The sequence below is a fragment of the Balaenoptera musculus genome, chromosome 6 (genome assembly GCF_009873245.2).
Source record: "Balaenoptera musculus isolate JJ_BM4_2016_0621 chromosome 6, mBalMus1.pri.v3, whole genome shotgun sequence".
Taxonomy (NCBI): Eukaryota; Metazoa; Chordata; class Mammalia; order Artiodactyla; family Balaenopteridae; genus Balaenoptera; species Balaenoptera musculus.
Window position 1 is genome coordinate 49,288,566 of NC_045790.1, and position 18,553 is coordinate 49,307,118.

Genomic DNA, 18,553 nt, shown 5'->3' on the forward strand with positions numbered 1-18,553 from the left:
AATTGTATATCTGATTAAATACCCTGGTCTTTCCCATTAACATAATACAATGTTAGGCAGATAAAGGTCAATGATTAAAAATGAAATGTTAATAAAAACAATATTCACATCTTTAATTTGTATAACTGGCACTTTGACTTGTAATTTATCATCCAGTATGCGTACCATAAGAACTATGTAGAGCAGATATTATTCCTATGTTGCAGATGAGAAAACTGAGGCTTGCATAAATTAAACTGCCTGTCCATGGTAGGGATCTTTAGCTAGGAAGAGGTGGAACCAGGACCTGGAAGGCAATTTTCCCAAGTAAACCCTAGGTGGCTTTGCATTTGCACCATAAGCACTGAAGAGCTGTCCGTGGTGCTGGCCATTTCTGCCTGAAGTTCCTTTAGATTCAAAGGGCCAGATGGCCAGAGTTAGATTCACTGCTTTAACCTTCGGTCCTTGACATCAGCCCTCTCACCTAACCTGTATCCTAGGTGATGATGGCTATCAACTATTTCAACAGTCTGCACAGATCCAGGTTTTGTGTAGCATCACTATCACCCAATCTAAAAAGCCTGTATCAACTGTGATCTGGCCCAGAAGTCAGCTTCTTTGACTACTTTCTTAAAGATGTTTACCAACCCAGAAATGGGGATAGGAAGGCCTTAGAATTCAGTTTAGAACTTCCTAGTGGAATTCCAAGTGCCAGTAACTTAACCTACATGTTGAGGTTTAAGTTATAGAAAATCAGGAATAGAAGGGGACTTAAAGGTTATTAATATCGAATTTTCCCTATCACCAAACAAATTTTACTATGATTTTTACACTGATTCCCTCCCTTTCACTTTGCTCAGTGATGGCAGTTTTAGCTCATACTTAAGCCCCTCTTGTGTCTTATTCTTGAAGTATGTGGTTTTCTGTTAAATTTGGGCTGGGAAACCCTAATCTTGTTGAACTCTTACACAATAAAGAAATATAAGCTACACAACCCTGACTCAACTGTCTCAGTTCTACCTGACTGTCTTCAATGTCACGGAACTCACTATATCACAAGGCCCCATTTTAGTTAAAGAGGATCATTATAGATATACCCCTCCCATGACCCATGAATGAGATATTTAATTTTCATTTGCAAAACTGTCACAAAAACCAAGTAGCTGAGAAATGTCTCCATTTATAGTAACATTAGAGAATCCTGGTAACCTTGGGTTAATCACATTTTGGCCATCTCTAAGCCATAAAATATGACCTTCATCAAAAGCACAAGGGCTTATATAATACTTTCAATCCCATGTTGCTCAACTGAGAGTAATTTTTATTTCCTCCCATTTTGCATCCATCAACAGGTTAGCACCACAACTGCTGGCTCTATATCAAATGGGATCACACTGGCCATTAGTAATTTAGAACTAGTCCTGGTAACTCACACGGAGGACAACTCATCAGTCCACTGGCTTTAACTATTTGGCTTAAGTACTGAGGGGGAGGCAGGGGAAGGCAGGAGGACAGAGAGGAAGGGAGAAAGAGAAAATATGAATCTTTCCATTCTCCACAAAAGCTGACATTTGAGCTGCTCTGAGAGAAACAGTTCACCAAATATTCTGAATGAAGCTAACAGGTAGAAACTGGTCCTGGTCTGATTATTTGGTTGATATAAATTTTCTTATCTAATTAGATGGACGGAAAAAGAAGACTATTCAAAATGACATCCACATTGTTCTCTGGGCTACTTTTGTTTTTCCAAGTCACAAAGGATCTAAACATATCAAGGCACTGAATTAAACAATGTGTTAAATAACAATCTTCTCACTCCTTAGGAGTATGCCAAACATTTTCTCCTCCTGTTCTTTAAATAACATTACTAAAACTTCTATTGCCTTTGTGTATAAGAGTCAAGGTGAGGAAGAAAGGCTCCCTGAGCTCATTTGGCCAACGATGAGTTTTGTTTTCCTCACCTAGCACCATTTATTTAAGAATAGTTTTGCCCTACTGTTTTCCAGTGAGGTGGTTCCTAAAACCTGTACTGTCTAAAAACAACTCTTCTGTTCAAAACCTTCAATTGTACCCATGTAGCACAACACTGAGAGCTTATACTTTTAATCTTATTTTCTATTACACTCTCCATATATTCTGTATTCCAACCAAACCGAAAATCTCACCTTCTTCTATCTTATTCTTCATTGTATTCCTCACAACACATACTCAGTAAAGATTTGTGGACTGAACTACAGTGTAATTTTGTAAATGTTAATGTTAAGATGACTGAAAGGAGGCATAAAGTAAGGCAAACAAGACTGATGACCTCACTCAGGGATAGTTTTTCTCTTCAAAGAAAGAAAATAAATAATATAATCAACTCACGTTTTAAATTAAGTCTTAATTCTGAGTCTGCAGTAGTGTTGTCTCATGCTATTTTTTTCTATATGCCAAATAAGAAAAATGTCAAGGGAACCAGCAGCAGGAGACAGCTTAAATAAATGACCACTGTTCCCAGCCCAAAGGATGCCTCCCGCTTTCCAACAATGACTCACCCTCCCCCACATTAACTGTCACCTCTAGGCAAAAGACACTCCATTCTCTAGTTGCAGCTCTGATTCTTCCCTGCATTGCATTTCAATCAAACACTGAAGATCCAACTACCATATCTCCAGCTACTTTTTATAAAGGTCTCCTTGAAAATCACATCAGTGAAATTCAATAGACTTAAGACCAAATTGATTCATACATCACACACCTGCAAAGTTTTTACTGCCTAATATCCCTGTTTTTGTTTAGCTTTGTCTCATCATTCATTATACAAAGCCAGGTTTCCTTACCATCCACCAAATATGCTGTGTTAATTCCTTCTGCCTTGTACCTGGACCTATTTCTCTTTTCTTATTTTCAAATCCTACCAATTCTCTAAGTTGCTCACCCAGATTTCACCTTCTCCATCTTCATCTTGATTGCTCTAGATGGAAGTTACTAGATTTCCTGTGAACTCTTAATGAAACACATCATCTGTTGGACTCCCTGGAACTAGCTACTTGATGAGTAAAATTGCTGAGAACTTCTGCTCATCTTATTGTAAGATGCAAAAGGTGGGAACCATGTCACATGCTTCTTTGTCTGAAAACATCTGAGACTGCAGTACCTAACACAGTGTTTGCAGAGCAGACAATTATCAGTTGAAAAAAAAAATGTATCTCAATGAATTATTCTAAGACCAAAATAAATTGAAGGAGGACCCTTAACTATGAGTGAGCACTGGTTCTCAGTCTCCTTTCTGAGACTCTTACCTCCCCTGTAAAGTGTCATATCTTCTTCTCTGTCAACAGGCAAAAAAACAGAAAATTCAAAATATTGTTTTCCCAATATTTGTAGAAAGGCATCACCTATGATAATAAATAAATAACAGAAGCCCATACTCTGAATCTTTATGAAAGTTCTTTAATTATTATTCATTGGTTAGGTCCTAAAAATTAAATGATAATACTTGATGACATACCCAATATTCAGAAGGAAACAGAAAAGTCAAAATTACAGCAGTATTTTCTTGGTATCTGGCTAAATACAAGTAGATCTTGTTTTTCCAGATGGTGGTATTGCCATGTATGAAAGGCAGGGTGGATACACTTTATGGGATATAGGTTTCACACTAGTTTTTCTTAGCTGTCATTAAATTGGAATGCTTAAATGCCATGATATTTTGAAAGTGAATTTCAAAAAATATATATTTATTTTTCCCATCCAGAAATTTTGTATTCTTTCTTAGAAAATGAGTAAAGGCATTTTCATCTATCTAAATTGAGTTAATTGAGCTAACGGTGCTAACTCTATTTCTCACTATATTGAAGAAAAATAGAAAGGTTCCTAAAAATCTAAAAACTAGTGATTTCCCCCCCAAGAATTCAATAGAATGACAAATGATTTTCTTTGAATGTCTGGAGCCAAAAACTTTAAAATGAGTTTAGGTGAGCTAAGCTCTTGGCCTTTTCCCCAGCTTTCAGCCTATCCTGCTTCTTGTCAAATAGTATATAGAAAATGCAGAAATTGATTTGCATGATGTTCTGAGCTCCTGGTGTGGTTCACTGGAGTTAAAAGCAATAACTTTCTAAGCCCTGTTTCCCTAAAGTGAGAACTTCCCATGGACTATGTGCCTAATTACTTACACACACCCCTCAAAGGGAGTTGGTAGGAGAGGTATCATGCAAGTTTCAGTCCCTTCCTGGAAACGTACTTTATCCTATCACCTACAGTTTCATTCACAAGTGATCCTATTTCTGTCCTTCAGAAAAAAAAAGAAAATGTTTTAAGTATATAAAATGTGCAGAATAAAAAACCAATAACCACTTCTGTATTTTTCAACTCCCCCAAATAATCTAGTTCCTCATCAGATAAGGGGTAATTTAGCAAGGGGGATTCACAGATAGTGAATGTTCACAGTAGTGAACAGTGGGATAGTATTTCCATAAAGTTTCCCATCCCTGGCAATAGGGAAAAAAATATACATTTTCATAGTCTACTGCAATAAGCCACCAAAATTGAACAAAACATAAAAAGACAGTGTCTGCTAAAAATAGACACTAAGACTTGGGGCTAGAATTATGTCACGCAGTATTTTTTTTTTTTTAATTCTATTTAAAGCTCAGTCATAAAATCCCTTGAGAAAAAAGCAGAACTCAAAAAGAGAAAAAAAAGGTACCAGTAATTCATTTGGGATTTCAGTCCTGGTTAATGAATAGTCTAGAACCTAATGCCTGATGACTCAGCTGATAAGGCAAGGGGAAGTGGTACTAGACCTTCAATTGTTAAAAGAAACTGCTGGGAAGCCCTTTTCTTTTTTGTGAACTGAAATCACAAACTTCCCTGGACCTCTGTTTCCTCATCCACAAAATGGGGGAGGGGTAGGGTGTGGTTAGATAACCAGGAGAGTTCTAAGATGTCTTCCAATTTAAAATTTGATGTCTATTTCTATTATGGTTAATTTGATGAGTCAATTTAGCTAGGCTATAGTACCTTGTTATTCAATCAAACACTAATCTAGGTGTTGCTATGAAGATATTCTGTAGATGTGTTAATTCCACAATCAGTTGAGTTTAACTAAATAAGATTATCCTTGAAAATGTGGGTGGGTTGCATCCAACCAACTGAAAGGCCTTAAGAACAAAACTGAGGTTCCCTGGAGGAAGAAGAAATTCTGCCCCCATATCCTACTGTTTCTGTTTCTCCGAAGAACCCTAACTGATGCAATTTCTACCTGCTGGAGTGCTGTTTATAGTACACCAAAGGTAGATAACAATTAGGAAAGGAAGGAAAAGAGAAAATACCATGCAAAGTGTTTGAAGAGAAAATGCTATGGAACTCTCCCCCTTCCCACCCCCAGATTCTCAGATTAGGGTTATTTTGATGCAAATATCCCACTAAAATTAAAAAAAAAAAAAGACAATAAATCATCTTTAGTAGGAGATGCCCATAAAAAGTAGAGTAACTGACAGTTGCTGGGTCTCAGCTGCAGGGCAGGCAGCTCAGAAAATGCTCCATTTCTATCACTAATGCTTGGACAGCCTTCATCCACCCATTCAAGGTAGGTACCTCACCTTTGCAGAAAGCAAACATCAAGGACAAACTGCAAGCCAATGGGTATTTGAAGACACTTGAGAGACTTCCTACAAGTGATTCACACATCAATACATTCAGCTCTCTATATAGCATTTTACGTCACCAAATGTGGCAGCCAAGCTCTATCCCGAGATAAACCCTCCTCTCTTCCTAAGCCAAAGAAAGCTAGCACCATGCTCTTAGCTGCAATAAGCTTTACCTTAAGTAACAATAAAGAGAAGATATGAAGAGACCTCAGAGATAGTCATGAAAGTGGATGGACAAACCACTTGGCATTCAATAAAGAGACACCAGATCCACCACCTTATACAGAAAAATCACTGACCTGCTAATAGAGGGATTCAATTGGGAACACAGAATAACAACACAAAACTCAGAAAGATGGATCCCTGTCTGAGATATCAAGTTTGATAACTCATACCTACAGAAATTCCATCATCTGAACCAAAAATGTTAAAAGCACCTTAGTGACAAGGCAGATACAGACACAGATTTCATTTATAATCTGGGCAGAATTTCCTGAAGGCTAAGCATCTCGTCACCACCTAAGAAGACTAAGCCCTGACAGATGCACCACTCTGCTTCTACCTCAAGCTTCAAGGTCTGCTGCCTGCACTGCAGCCGACCCTGGAGACTCACACCTGGTACGCTCATGCTGAAGTCAGAGAAGGAGACGTGGAGGAGGCTCCCCTCCCCGACAATACACACATTCCTGGTTTGCTTTTTACCCATTATTTCTAGTATTAGAACTTTGAGTGTCCTCTGCCCCTGCAGGGTATATTTCACAGGCAAGGCTGCTGCAACAGCTAGAGCGTGTATTCAGAGTAATGTCACTGCATCCCACATCATCTAAGAGTTAATCTGACTCCTTCTTTCCCAATATGCTTTTAAGGTGTGGAAAGAAACTACTCACTTCACTGTCCCATTTCCTGTTGCCTCAGTCAATTCTGTACCAATAGTTATATTTCACACACACACTCACACACAAACACTTATATAAACACACACATATATGTGGGAAGTATTCGGCATTTCTCCAGGCTTAGAGTTACTCAAAGTTACACACCAAATTGGGGACAGGGTCTAAATACAATTCCAGCACTCCAAACCGGCACTACTGGCTTCCTTTCCTTTCAAGTTTCTGCCCAGTGCTTTTCAACCAACCACGTGGGAGACTTGCTCTTGAATGAGTTGACTGATTGCAAAGCTCTGATAAAAATATGCCAAAAAATAAACTATGGAAAGGACACAGGAAAGGATACTGTCTTTTTAATTCTTCTCAGGCTTATTGATGTGCTAATGTCAGCTAGGGAGTGGTGGACACAGGGACTCAGAAGGCTGTCCTCTTATTTGTTCAATTTGGACATGAGAGAAGAGATGGAGGAACATTTGGAAGGGACAGACTTTTAAGAAGAGGAGGGGCACCTCTTTTCATGACAGGAAAAAGTGAAGCCAAATATGTATCAAGAAGACACTTCTTAAAGTCACTTCCCTAAAGCTCTGGGGTGTAGGGAAAAGAAAAATGAATTAAAAATTTTAACAACTTTAGTGTGATATAATTTGCATGCCACAAAATTCACTCATTTAAAATATATAATTCAATGACTTTTAGTATATTTACAGAGCTGTGTGATCATCACCATAATCTAATTTTTGAACAGCTTCATCACACCAAAAAGAAACCTGGTACACATTAGCAGTCACTCCCAACCCCCTCCCCCAACTCCATTCAAGGCCCCACCCCCTGGCAGCCACTAATCTACTTTCTGTCTCTATGGAAATACCTGTTTTAGATATTTCATATAAACGGAATTATATAATGACGTGGTCCTTTGTTTCCGGCTTCTTTCAGTTAGCATCACGTTTTCAAGGTTCATCCATGTGTGGCAGGTATTAGTACCTCCTTCCTTTTATGGTTGCATAATGTTTCATTGTATGAATATACCATATTTTCTTTGTCCATCCATAAGGTGATGGACATTTTGTGTTATTTTCTAGGTTGATAACCTTGGGCAAATCATTTTACCTCTCAAGTTTTCTGGCATGTGGATAATTCAAAGCCACCTCACAGGACAGTTATGAAGATTATATAAGATAACTGAGTAGTTGCTTTGTTGACTGTAAAGCACTTCACCAACGCAAAGGATTAGTGTCGTTACTCTATAAGTACCACCACGTGACTCTGTTACCTACAAGTAACACGGTGACATCACAGACATGGCGAATGTAAGGTGGAGACTTCCAAAATATGTCTACCCAGGACTAACTTGTGGTAGAAGGAAGACACAGACACTTCCCAAAATCCAGGCCAAATAAAGGCTTGAGGGCCATTAATACATACGGCATCGACCCAGATGAGGATCTTTAAAGAGCAAAATGGTGTTCCTGCGGGCACTCGTTACCAGTTAAAGATGAACTGGAGATTTACATTTCAGAATGCAATGCTATACTGAGAATCCACTTTTCAGAAGTGACCTCTTAAGTTTTCTTATCAAATCAACTCCAGTAACCACAGAGTTCTGTGTTATATCGGTTCATGGAGTTAGCAAGTAGAGGTTAAGTAGGAGAATGTGAGAGGAAAGTGAATACATTCATGAGGCCATGCAGTATGGTTTTTTCTTTTGGGGGTTTGGGGTTTTCTGGCAAAATGAGGGATTCCAATTCTAATTTGAGGTGACGTTGCAGGAAGGAGGGAGTCTGGTCACTCCTCAGAATAGAAGCACTGCAGGAGTAAAATTGTGTTTTTGTTGGGACTACATCATCCCATGGGTACCTGTGTGTGCTGGAGGGTAGGGAGAGGAGCAGGGATGGGGAGCATTGAGGATGTGGGGATGAGATAAACAGATACGTTATGGTCAGACAGCCAGGTCATACCAGAGGTAGGACTGAAATCCAGGTCCCTTGATTCCCATACTCAATAAAAATCCTGTTTTCCAGGAGAGAGTCTACTTGGGTTAGCTGTAATCAATAGATACCAATCTGCAGCATCAGAGGATAGTTTAATGTACAAAAGTTCTTTAAAAAATTTAACTTGCTTTCCATAACTGTCTATATTGCTAAAAATCATTGATAAGTATTTTCTTGGTAACTAACAAGACTTGATTAATATGTTAGGTTTTACTGTCCTTCAATAATAAATCCGTAACTCTCTTCCTGTGCCTATGTACCTACTGTGATCAAATCGTCACTAGGTCACTTGTACCTTCCCCTGTAAATATGTCCAAATTCCTCTGTGCTCCCACAGCCCTGGTGAAACTGAGCAAGACACTGTAGGGCCTTCCCAAGGACAGACTCCCCCACCCCTCATATCCCCCACCTGCCTCTTGTTTGTAGAAGAGCTTTAGTCTCCTAGGCTTTCCCCGAGTTCCAAAGAACAAATTTAATCAGAAAAGTGAGAAAATGCAGAAACAAAGGAAAACAGTCAAGCAAGACAAAATAATAATAGGTTAGTCAAGAACCTTTAGTTCTTCCTCAGGGGCTATAGATAATATCCTTAGCCATATCCTTGAATTGTTTTGCAGATACTAAAACCTCCACCAGGTGGAAGAAGCTAACTACATGATGACCATGAGCACGTAGCCCCCAGACCAGCTGGAGCCTGAGGACTGATAATGCTGACCCCTGTGACCTCACAGGGTTACCTCACCACCCACCAATCAGAGAGCTGTGCACGAGCTGATCACGTGCCCCATGACCCACTCCCTCACTTTGTCTTTAAAAACCCTTCCCTAAAAGCCATTGGGGGATTCAGGTCTTTTGAGCCTAAGCTGCCCAGTCTCCTTAGCTGGCCCGGCAATAAACACTGTATTTCCTTCACCACAACCTGGTGTCAGCAGCTCGGCTTTGCAGCACATCAGGCGAGTGGACCCAAGTTTGGTTTGGTAACACTGGGTCAAACTCTATTTAGCACTTGTTAGGTTGTATTTTGTACTATCATCATCTACTTGAATGCCTCTCCAACGTTTTAGAGTTCCTAGAAGGCAGTGATCTTGGTCTTGTTCATCTCTGTTTCCTAGTGCCCAGTGCTGCCCTGGCACAGGGTTGGCCTGCAATGTATGAGCAGATGAGCAGGCAGTGGATCAGTACACCAACCTATGCACTAATTTGGTCTGCTTATTTTTTTCCTATTTCAGTTCTATTTGGTATCACTCCCCTGAACAATCATTGTACTTATCTTTTCTTCCTTCCCTCAAAATACCCCTCTACTGGTGGCAGTCTGATGGCAAAAAGTGCATATGGATACAGGATAATCAGCAGCAGCTCTGGACACATTCTCCAACAGTAGTACCTTAAACCGTTTTTAAAAATTATTATTAATATAACATGCTGGCATGACTGTTGGTAAGAATACAATGTAAATAAGAAAGGAGAGTAAAAGGAAGAGTTGGCCTATTCCATACCCATTTAAAACACTAGTGATTAGACAGAAGTGGTGCCTTTTTTATATGCTTGTTGCCTACCACAACATCTCCACCACCACCACCATGTTAGATTCTGGCTACTTTCTAACCTCTATCATTCATTTGGAAAGTATTTACTGAATGCTTTTTATATGTCAGGCAAGGAAGAGACAAGGAGGAGGATGTGCAAAGGTCCTGGGGTATAATGGGTAAGCATGGCTCCTCCAAGAGCCCAGCATGAATGAAGATTAGAGAGGGAAGGAAAAGGCACCCAAGATGACATTGGAGATGCTGGCAGGAGTCAGACACTGCAGGCCTTTTTGGGCCAAATGAAGGCCTTCATCCTAAGAGCAATGAGGGTAAAAGGAGAGGATTTATAATTTTAAAACCTCATGCTAGATATACTTAGTGCAAAGCAACTCAGTCAAATGAGAGCTTGGCATCACAAAAGGATGCTGCTTTAGGAAAAGGTTTCATCCCTGCTGGGAGGGCTACACAACATTTTGCTTTCATTTGCAAGACCACAGAATCGTGATTGTCACAAGTCTGGCATGCACAAGAGAACATATGGCTTCTTTCTGAAAGAAGTCTTGCCTGCATCAAGTCCCAAATATGCTAATAAAAACATCCTGCTCTCTAAGGAGGCTTAGAGAACACAATCTTGTTGTTGCTGTTGTCCTTTTGTTTTGGTTTGTTTCCCTTTTCTACACTCTGCATGAAAACCCACAGTGGGACTTAATTTTCTGGAACCTAAAAGAAATGTTCCCAATGAGTTATTTTATAGTTTCCTGTAAACTGTGTTTCTCTGGAGTGAATTACCTCTACTCTTACATAATATTTCCTAACTTAGAGCATGCTCAACCTGTCATTTAGAGCTTAGGAGCATATCTTGAACACAGCAGAAGGTTTTCGATATCACTACTACTAGAGGAGAAAGTTATCCTGTGAAGTATGTTTTTAAAAAATGAAGGGGAAGTCTCTTTCAATTTAATTACTCTGGTGCATATTCTCTACTATTTAAATATGGGTGCCTTTCTTGTATTCTCATAATGAATTACTTTCACTCAAAAAGGTATGATCAACATGTCAAGGCAGAAGTTGGATTTTAAGCACCATAAGAAACAGGTTCCCGAAGAAAAATTAAAAGAGGAAGACTATTTTCACATAGAAATCTGGCACATGATTTCAAACTCTAAAATGTAAATGCCCATCTGTACACAACTCAGCTTTTAAAAAGCTCACCTTCTGCCCTATTTGTTATGGATACTTATAAATAAGTAAACTGTAAAAATATAATTAAAGCTCCTTTCCTGCTCCCCATGCCCCCCTCTGCTTCCGCCACCCCCACAGTACCACTCTCCTTTCCAACGGCAGTTTTGTTCTTTTACTGCCTATGTGTCTGTCTTAGTTTGGAGCTTCCCCAAACAGAGTCTGGGTCATGCATGAAGTGGCAGCAGTTTATTTGGATGGCGGTCCCAGCAAGCAGAATGAGGGAGCAGTAAGAGTGGGGCAGAGAAAGGCAAGGCCCAGAAGAGTGTGTTCTGGAGCTGGTTACCACACTCCAGAATTGGGTAATGTGGCTTGCTCTTGCAGTGGTCCCTGCGAGGAACCATGTGGAACACATCTCAGTACTGTTTCCTTGGATGAAGCTGGGGGAATCATCTGATTCATGTTTCCACTGGTTGAAGGCTGCCTCCAGATAGGTTAGGCAATACCCAGAAAAAGCTAAAATTCTAAGACATAGAAGAAACTCCTGGGGCAGAAAGGCTGGAGGAAGGATGCTGGAACTATCCACCAGGCTAGGCTGAGGAAATATGTCTCCAGACACACAGAGTATATGTTTACCAGGGAGCAGCAAACTTTTTAGTAAAGTGGCAAGTAGAACTAGGTTAGGACTTGAGGGTCAGTGCTATAGACAGTGTTTTCATCCTCCCAAAATTCATATGTTGAAATTTTAACCTCCAATGTGATGGTATTAGGAGGTGGGGCCCTTGGTAGGTGATTAGATCAAAAGGGTGGAGTCCTCATGAATAAGATTAGTGCCCTTATAAAAGAGACCCCAGACAGCACCTTCTGCCATGTGGGGACACAGTGAGAAGGTGATAATCTATGAACTAGGAAAAGGATCCTCAACAGACACCAAATCTTAGACTGCCAGCCTCCAGAACTATGATAAATAAATTTCTGTTGTTTATAAATTACTCAGTCTATGGTATTTTGTTATAGCAGGCTGATAAAACAATCAGATTCATTCTATGCCTCATACTTTTTTTCTTTTTTTTTAAATTAAAGCACACTCTCCCTTTTATACAGTAAACTTTCTTTCAGAGCTCAAAGCTTCCCTTGGAGTGTCTATCTGACCTGCTATGAAGAAAAGCCATAGTTTGCTTGTTTTTTGTTTGTTTTTACAATAATTTGAAAATATAAACATCATTCTTAGCTAGTGAGTTGTTCTACCATAGGCCATGGGTCAGATTTGGCCCACAGATCACAGTATGCTGAAACCTGTGCTACAAAATCCGTAAACAGTGTAAAGATTTATTTTCTGTTTTTAGCATATATAAATGGTACCATACTGCACCCATCCTTCCATAACTTGTCACACATCAAACTTACAGATGTCGCTATAGGTAGAGGCAGACCATTCATTTGAACTGCTGTACAGTGTTCCACCGTAAGACTACATAAAAATTTATTTTTTTAGTGATGTATACTTGGGTCGTTTTATGCTTTTCACTATTACAAACAGTACAGCAATAAGCATCCCTCTGTGAGTGTCTCCTGCTGCATGAGTAGGAGTTTTCTCTAGGATATGTGCCCTGAAGTGAAATTACTGTGTCATAAGGTACGCATGATACATGAATCTTCAGTTTATTTCATTACTGCCACATTACTCTCCCAAGCAGTTGTACCAATTTATAGCCCCCCCTTCAGTGTGCCAAAATTCCCGTTTCTCCACATGTTCCTCAATATTTAGTTTTGTCAGACTTCTTAATTTTTGCAGATCTGATGGTTATGAATGTATATTACAATATTGCTTTCAATTTCCATATTCCTGATTACTAGAGAAAGTGAACATCCTTTCACACTAACTGATCTTCTGGGATACCTATTCTATGGGCTGCCTGTGCATATCATGTGCCTATTTTTTTGTTGTTGTGGTTGCTACTGATGTTTGCTCTGCTATTGGGTTGTCTTTTCTTACCCATGTGCCATGTGGTAGTGCTTTATCCTTTTATTTTGAAAGTTCTGGCTGGCTATGACTGGCCTAGGTCAGCAGAGTGTAGACCTACTTCCACACCCAGCAGAGCTCCCAAGTACCCAAAAGCCCCATTGTATACATCATCCACTCTGAGTAAAAATAAACACATCACTTGAAAAATATGGTATTCATCCACTCATTCATCCAGGGACATTTACTGAGTACTTCCTATGACACTAATGGTACTAGCAACAGAGACATAAAGATATAAGAAACCACAACCTAAGAAGCACATTCAACTACAAGGGATTAATCACCAGATGAGCTAAATGTCACTTAGCCTAGAGCAAAGCCTTGAAAAAATCAGATAAAGAGGGGGGTGATGGAAGCTCTACTCTGGGTAGGTACAGCCAAGAACAGGGTTCTATCTCTCCCCAGCTCCTAGTCTAGGGCTACGGTTTCATCTGAGAGAGGCAGGCTAGGCTGCCAGTGTCTCCCATCCCTCCACTCCCAACCCTGCAATGCAGAAGCACAAATCTGGGCAGGTGCTGCTGAGAGGACTACATCCCCTTCCCCCACTCCTTTTCTACTTGCAGGGCAGGGCTTGGCCCCAGGAGCAACAGGCTGAGAACACTAGGGCTCCAATCACCAAGTGAGCAATCCAAGCTCACTCGTCAGGCAAAGATTCCACACTGAGAGAAGCAAGCTAAAAAACCATGCAGTGCCTGCTTGTAGAGAGGGGCTGTCACTCAGGGAGAAGTGGGCTACTGTTCCCATCCAAAGATCTGATGTAATGGCACAGAGGTTCTGCCCAGGAGAAGAGGCAAGCCCTAATGACAGAGAGCTCTATGATGCTGCCTGAATCGACTGGTTTTATTTGGGACATAGCAGGGAGAAGTTCATGCCTAAGGACACTGTCAAAAACAAGGGCGATTCCGGTTGCAAGAAAATAATTACATGCGCCTAGTAGCTTCATAATGTAAGTATCATGATGTATCATACGTATTATAAAATGATGGACCGGCCATAAATTTAACAAAGCCTAAGAGACATCCAAGAAGAGTGTTCCTGGGATCACACTCATCCCTGAGGGTCCTAACGATTGAGAACATATCCTAGGCTGTACCCACTCAGGAGTAACCAGAGTGGGACTTGAGGCAGACATGAAAATTCCCCAAGTCATACATAGAAGTCATACACACATTCCATACATGTGGAAGCCTTACTGACTTAAAAGGCTTAAGCACAACCTTTGACCAAAACACTGGCTAAACAATAAGCCACTCTAACCTAGAAGGAAGTCAGGAAGTTGGGCTTAAAAATAAAATCATATTCATCCCTCATGGTCTGGAAGACTTTGTGCCTAGCTAGTGCTGCACCCTCCCTGGAGAGACTGGAGAGAAGACCTCTGAACTACTGGACCCTGCCGAAAAGTGGGTGGAAACTGTAAACTCCCTGAAGTGTGAAAGCAGTCTACAAACCACACACACACATCTATGTAGCTAGGGTGGCTTAAGCACAAACTGTGATCAATAAATGGTTTATAAAGACCCACAGAAAACCCTTAAGAATTCAGGCCAAAAATAAAAACAAGAAAAAAAAAATCTAAGCAAGAAAGTCATAGAGGATGTAATGTGGGGAAAATAGACTTTACAGAATTAGTCCAGCCAAGTCTCACTAAACAGATAAATAAATGACCTAACAACAACTTCAACAAACTTCCTCCAAAAAGGAAGGGGTAAGGAGTGTCAGTATTCAGAGGTGCTACAATATTTTACCTAAAATGTGCAGCTTTCAACAAAAAAATTATGAAACACCCAAAAAACAGAAAAAACAAAACCCTGAAAAGTATGACCCATACACAGGAAAAAAAACAGGCAATAGAAACTTACAGGTGCCCAGAAGTTATATTTAACAAGACGTGAAAGCGGCCGTTTTAAGTATATTCAGAGAACAAAAGGAAGCCATGCTTACAGAAGTGAAGGAAGGTATGATGACAATGTCTTATCAAACAGAGAATATCAACAAAAAGATAGAAAATGCAACAAAGTACCACATGGAAATTCTAGAGTTAAAAAGTACAGTAACTGAAATGAAGAATTCAGTAGAGTGGTTCCGCAGATTTGAACTGGAAACTTATTAACAGATGAATAGAGACTATATAATCCAAAGAAAAGAAAGAAAAAAGAAGAAAGAAAATAAAAAGAGCTTCAGAAAGGTGGGACACCATTAACTGTAGAACATACGCACACTGAAATTATCAGAAGGAAAGGAGAGAGAACGGAACAGAAATATATTCAAAGAAATAATGGCTGAGAATATTCCAAATTTGATTTTTAAAAAACATACTAATCTATATTTCTAAGAAGCTCCATGAACTCCAAGTAGGATGAATTCAAAGAGAACCACACCCAAACTCATCAAAATGTTAAAAGCCAAAGATAAATTGTTGAAATCAACCAGAGGAAAACAACTTGTTCCACTGTGGAACATAAAATTAACAGCTGACTTCTCATCAAAAACAATGGAGGCCAGAGCGCTTAAAGAAAAATCAGGAAAAGACATATAAGTTTTGACTGTGGGAGAGAGAAAGTCCCAGAAAATACATTTGGAAAGGGTCTTCGTAGGTAGCAGAAATCCTCCGGCAAAGAGAGGAAGAACGCGGAATTACCTCAGGAAGGTAGTGCTGAGAGAAAATATGAAGAGAATACTGATCTCAGGTGTTAAAAGGTATTACCTAAAACCTACCTTTTCATTACAGTCAATTTTTAAAAAGTCTCTCATGTACATTATTTGAAAGTTTATGAGAAGGTAACAACTCTTTCATCTCACAGATTGTTGAGATACATTTCTCAACCAGACCTGTCATCAAGGCATTTTGTATTTAAGTTGATGTATGAAATTCATATAGACTCATTTGTTAATATTCAGAAAGATGTGACTAAATTATTAACTGCTTATAAGCATGTACCATGTGGGTGATAATAAAGGCAAAAGTTAGGTGAGATTAATTACACCACACAACCAGAGAATTTACTCATTCATATTTTTTAATTAAAAATTTAAGATTTCAATGTTTGTAAAAAAAAAAAAAAGTGGGCAGTCAGGAGAAACACTAGAAGACTCCTCGAACACTGATTATTGATGCTACAAAAAAGTAAGAAATATACTCTGGTTTTTCTGCAGATCATATAAATCTTTCACCTTTTACTAAAGATTTCCCTGGAGAGGAACAATTCTGAGTCTTTCCCCAATTTTTTGAGGCCTTGCTCTCGCAAGGCTTATGAGCATGTACAAAAAGCAGATGACATTTTACTTTTCAAAAATATATCATTGTTGGTAGTTTTCTTTATGTTAAAAAAAAGAAGTAAGAAATATATAAGGTGAGATTTTGAGGGTACATTATGAAAACTCTGGTACAGAAATAATGCAAATGAAATCCACAAAGACCATTTATTTATACCACAGCAGTAAGCTTGCTTCGTCTCTCAGAAAATGTTGCAGTGGGGTTTTTTGTTTTTTTTTTGCTGCTTTCTGTGTATTTTAAATGTGCGTTTACTGTAGAGTACTGTTTATCTTTTACAGTTGAAGCAAATTTACTAATCAGGTATTGGTGATTTAGATAAAGACATCTGTGAAAGAAAGGGGTATGGGGCACCATGAAGCTGAGATAATGAGCTAGCTCAAAAAACTCAGTAATTATATTTGGAGTGCCCTGGATACACCTACACCTACCACTTCCTACTGGAAGCCTAGTTGTTATAATCAGATTTGAACAGAAATTACTGACAGAAGAAAACGGCTAATTTACAAAGACAATAAGTGGTGGTGGTAGCAGCCCTATCAGACCCTGAAGGGAAGTGGCCCAGAGGAGTCTAAATCCTGATGAGCCATTTGGTAACAGAAGACACTTTTGTAACCCAACACTTTACAGCACACTCAAAAGCCAAATAGTTAAATTACAACTATAAAACGAAACAAAACAAAAGTACTTCCATAAGGAAATGAATGCTTATGATGGCATGGAGAAAACGTTTTCTCTTGAATAATGGATATCAACTATATTCAATCAGTTCTTGTCCAGCTTAGGGAAGATAACAGCCACAGAACCTTTAATCAGTTTTCCTAACAATCCTGAAGAATAGGTAGATTGTATTATCCAAGTTATATCACTAAGCTTAAAAGTAACCCACTCCAAGTCATGTAGCTACTAAACCAGGATCTACAGACATCTTAAGGCTATACTGAAGATTCTTTGAGAATGGAACTATCTGACTCATCTTGTTGACTCCTCACGATATAAACTCCTGATAAAAAGGAGACCCTCAGAAGTTAGTGGAGGCAAGAACAAATACAAAGTCAGAGGCAGGACAAGATTTACTGCCCTCATATCACAAGCGCACTCCACCCCCAGTGTTTCCCAATGCAGCGCCCACCTGTACTAAAATTATCCAGAAACTAATTTCAAGTACAATGCAGCAGCTCTTCCCCTCTCCCAACACCCACCAGATAGCTAAATCTGAGTATTTGGAGGTAGGGTCTGGGAATCTGTATTTTTAAGTTTCCCAAGTGTAAGAAATGCTGCCATATTGTGGCAAACCCTAACCTCAGCATCGTGTCACATCAATATATAGTTCTTCCTCTTACTTCCATTTATGATATGCTTGGCAAAGTAAAGAGATGCTTGAAAAATCACGATGAGAAGCTCAAACACCCTGTGAGGGAGACACAGAGTGACCTAGTGCTACAAAATGATGATATCTGAATTTTGCCACTGCTTTCTACTGAAAGCTGTCTTCTGTTTCTCCATATGGAGAAAAGCTGAAGTATTACCATCACCATCTGGAGTTTTAAACAGTAAAGCATCAGTAGAGATTTACAGTGTCCCTAGCTTATAAGATCTGAATTCACTTAAAAATTCACTGAGTATAATTGTCTTTTACAAGCCCTGAACCCAAACAACCTGCAAGAGCAGGAGGAAAGATAAACTTATTGGCATGTTTCTAGCCCCTTGTGGGCACCATCACATATCCAAATTCATTAATTATGTGGAACTCAGAGGTTTCAAACAGAAGCTTCAAACTGAAAAGGTCAGAGGCATAACAGGCTTCAGAAAAAATAATGGGGACAGATCAGCTATTGGTACATCTCTGACTACCGCTAATAGTAATACCAAACAAACTTACAGTCTTTTATAGTGTATACACTACACTTCCAATATCTTAATTAATTTGATCTTCTCTAAAATCTTGTGAAGGGTCCAGCACCCTTTGCACACTTCTATTAAGAGGGCTTTTTATCTCTCTGCTGCATCATTTGACTTCTCTTCCCTGGTGAGTTTCTGGGAGGCAGAGACAGTATATTC

General features: G+C 39.3%; 1 protein-coding gene and 1 non-coding gene across 2 annotated transcripts in view; one reads left to right on the plus strand and one right to left on the minus strand.

Moving 5' to 3' along the window:
- SH3GL2 (SH3 domain containing GRB2 like 2, endophilin A1) overlaps window positions 1–18,553 on the minus strand; it is a 205,191-nt gene that overhangs the window by 58,050 nt on the left and 128,588 nt on the right. The gene's annotated exons all lie outside the window — the stretch shown is intronic.
- LOC118897601 lies at window positions 16,355–16,470 on the plus strand. The gene has a single exon (XR_005020489.1). It is a non-coding gene; the product is annotated as a U5 spliceosomal RNA (small nuclear RNA).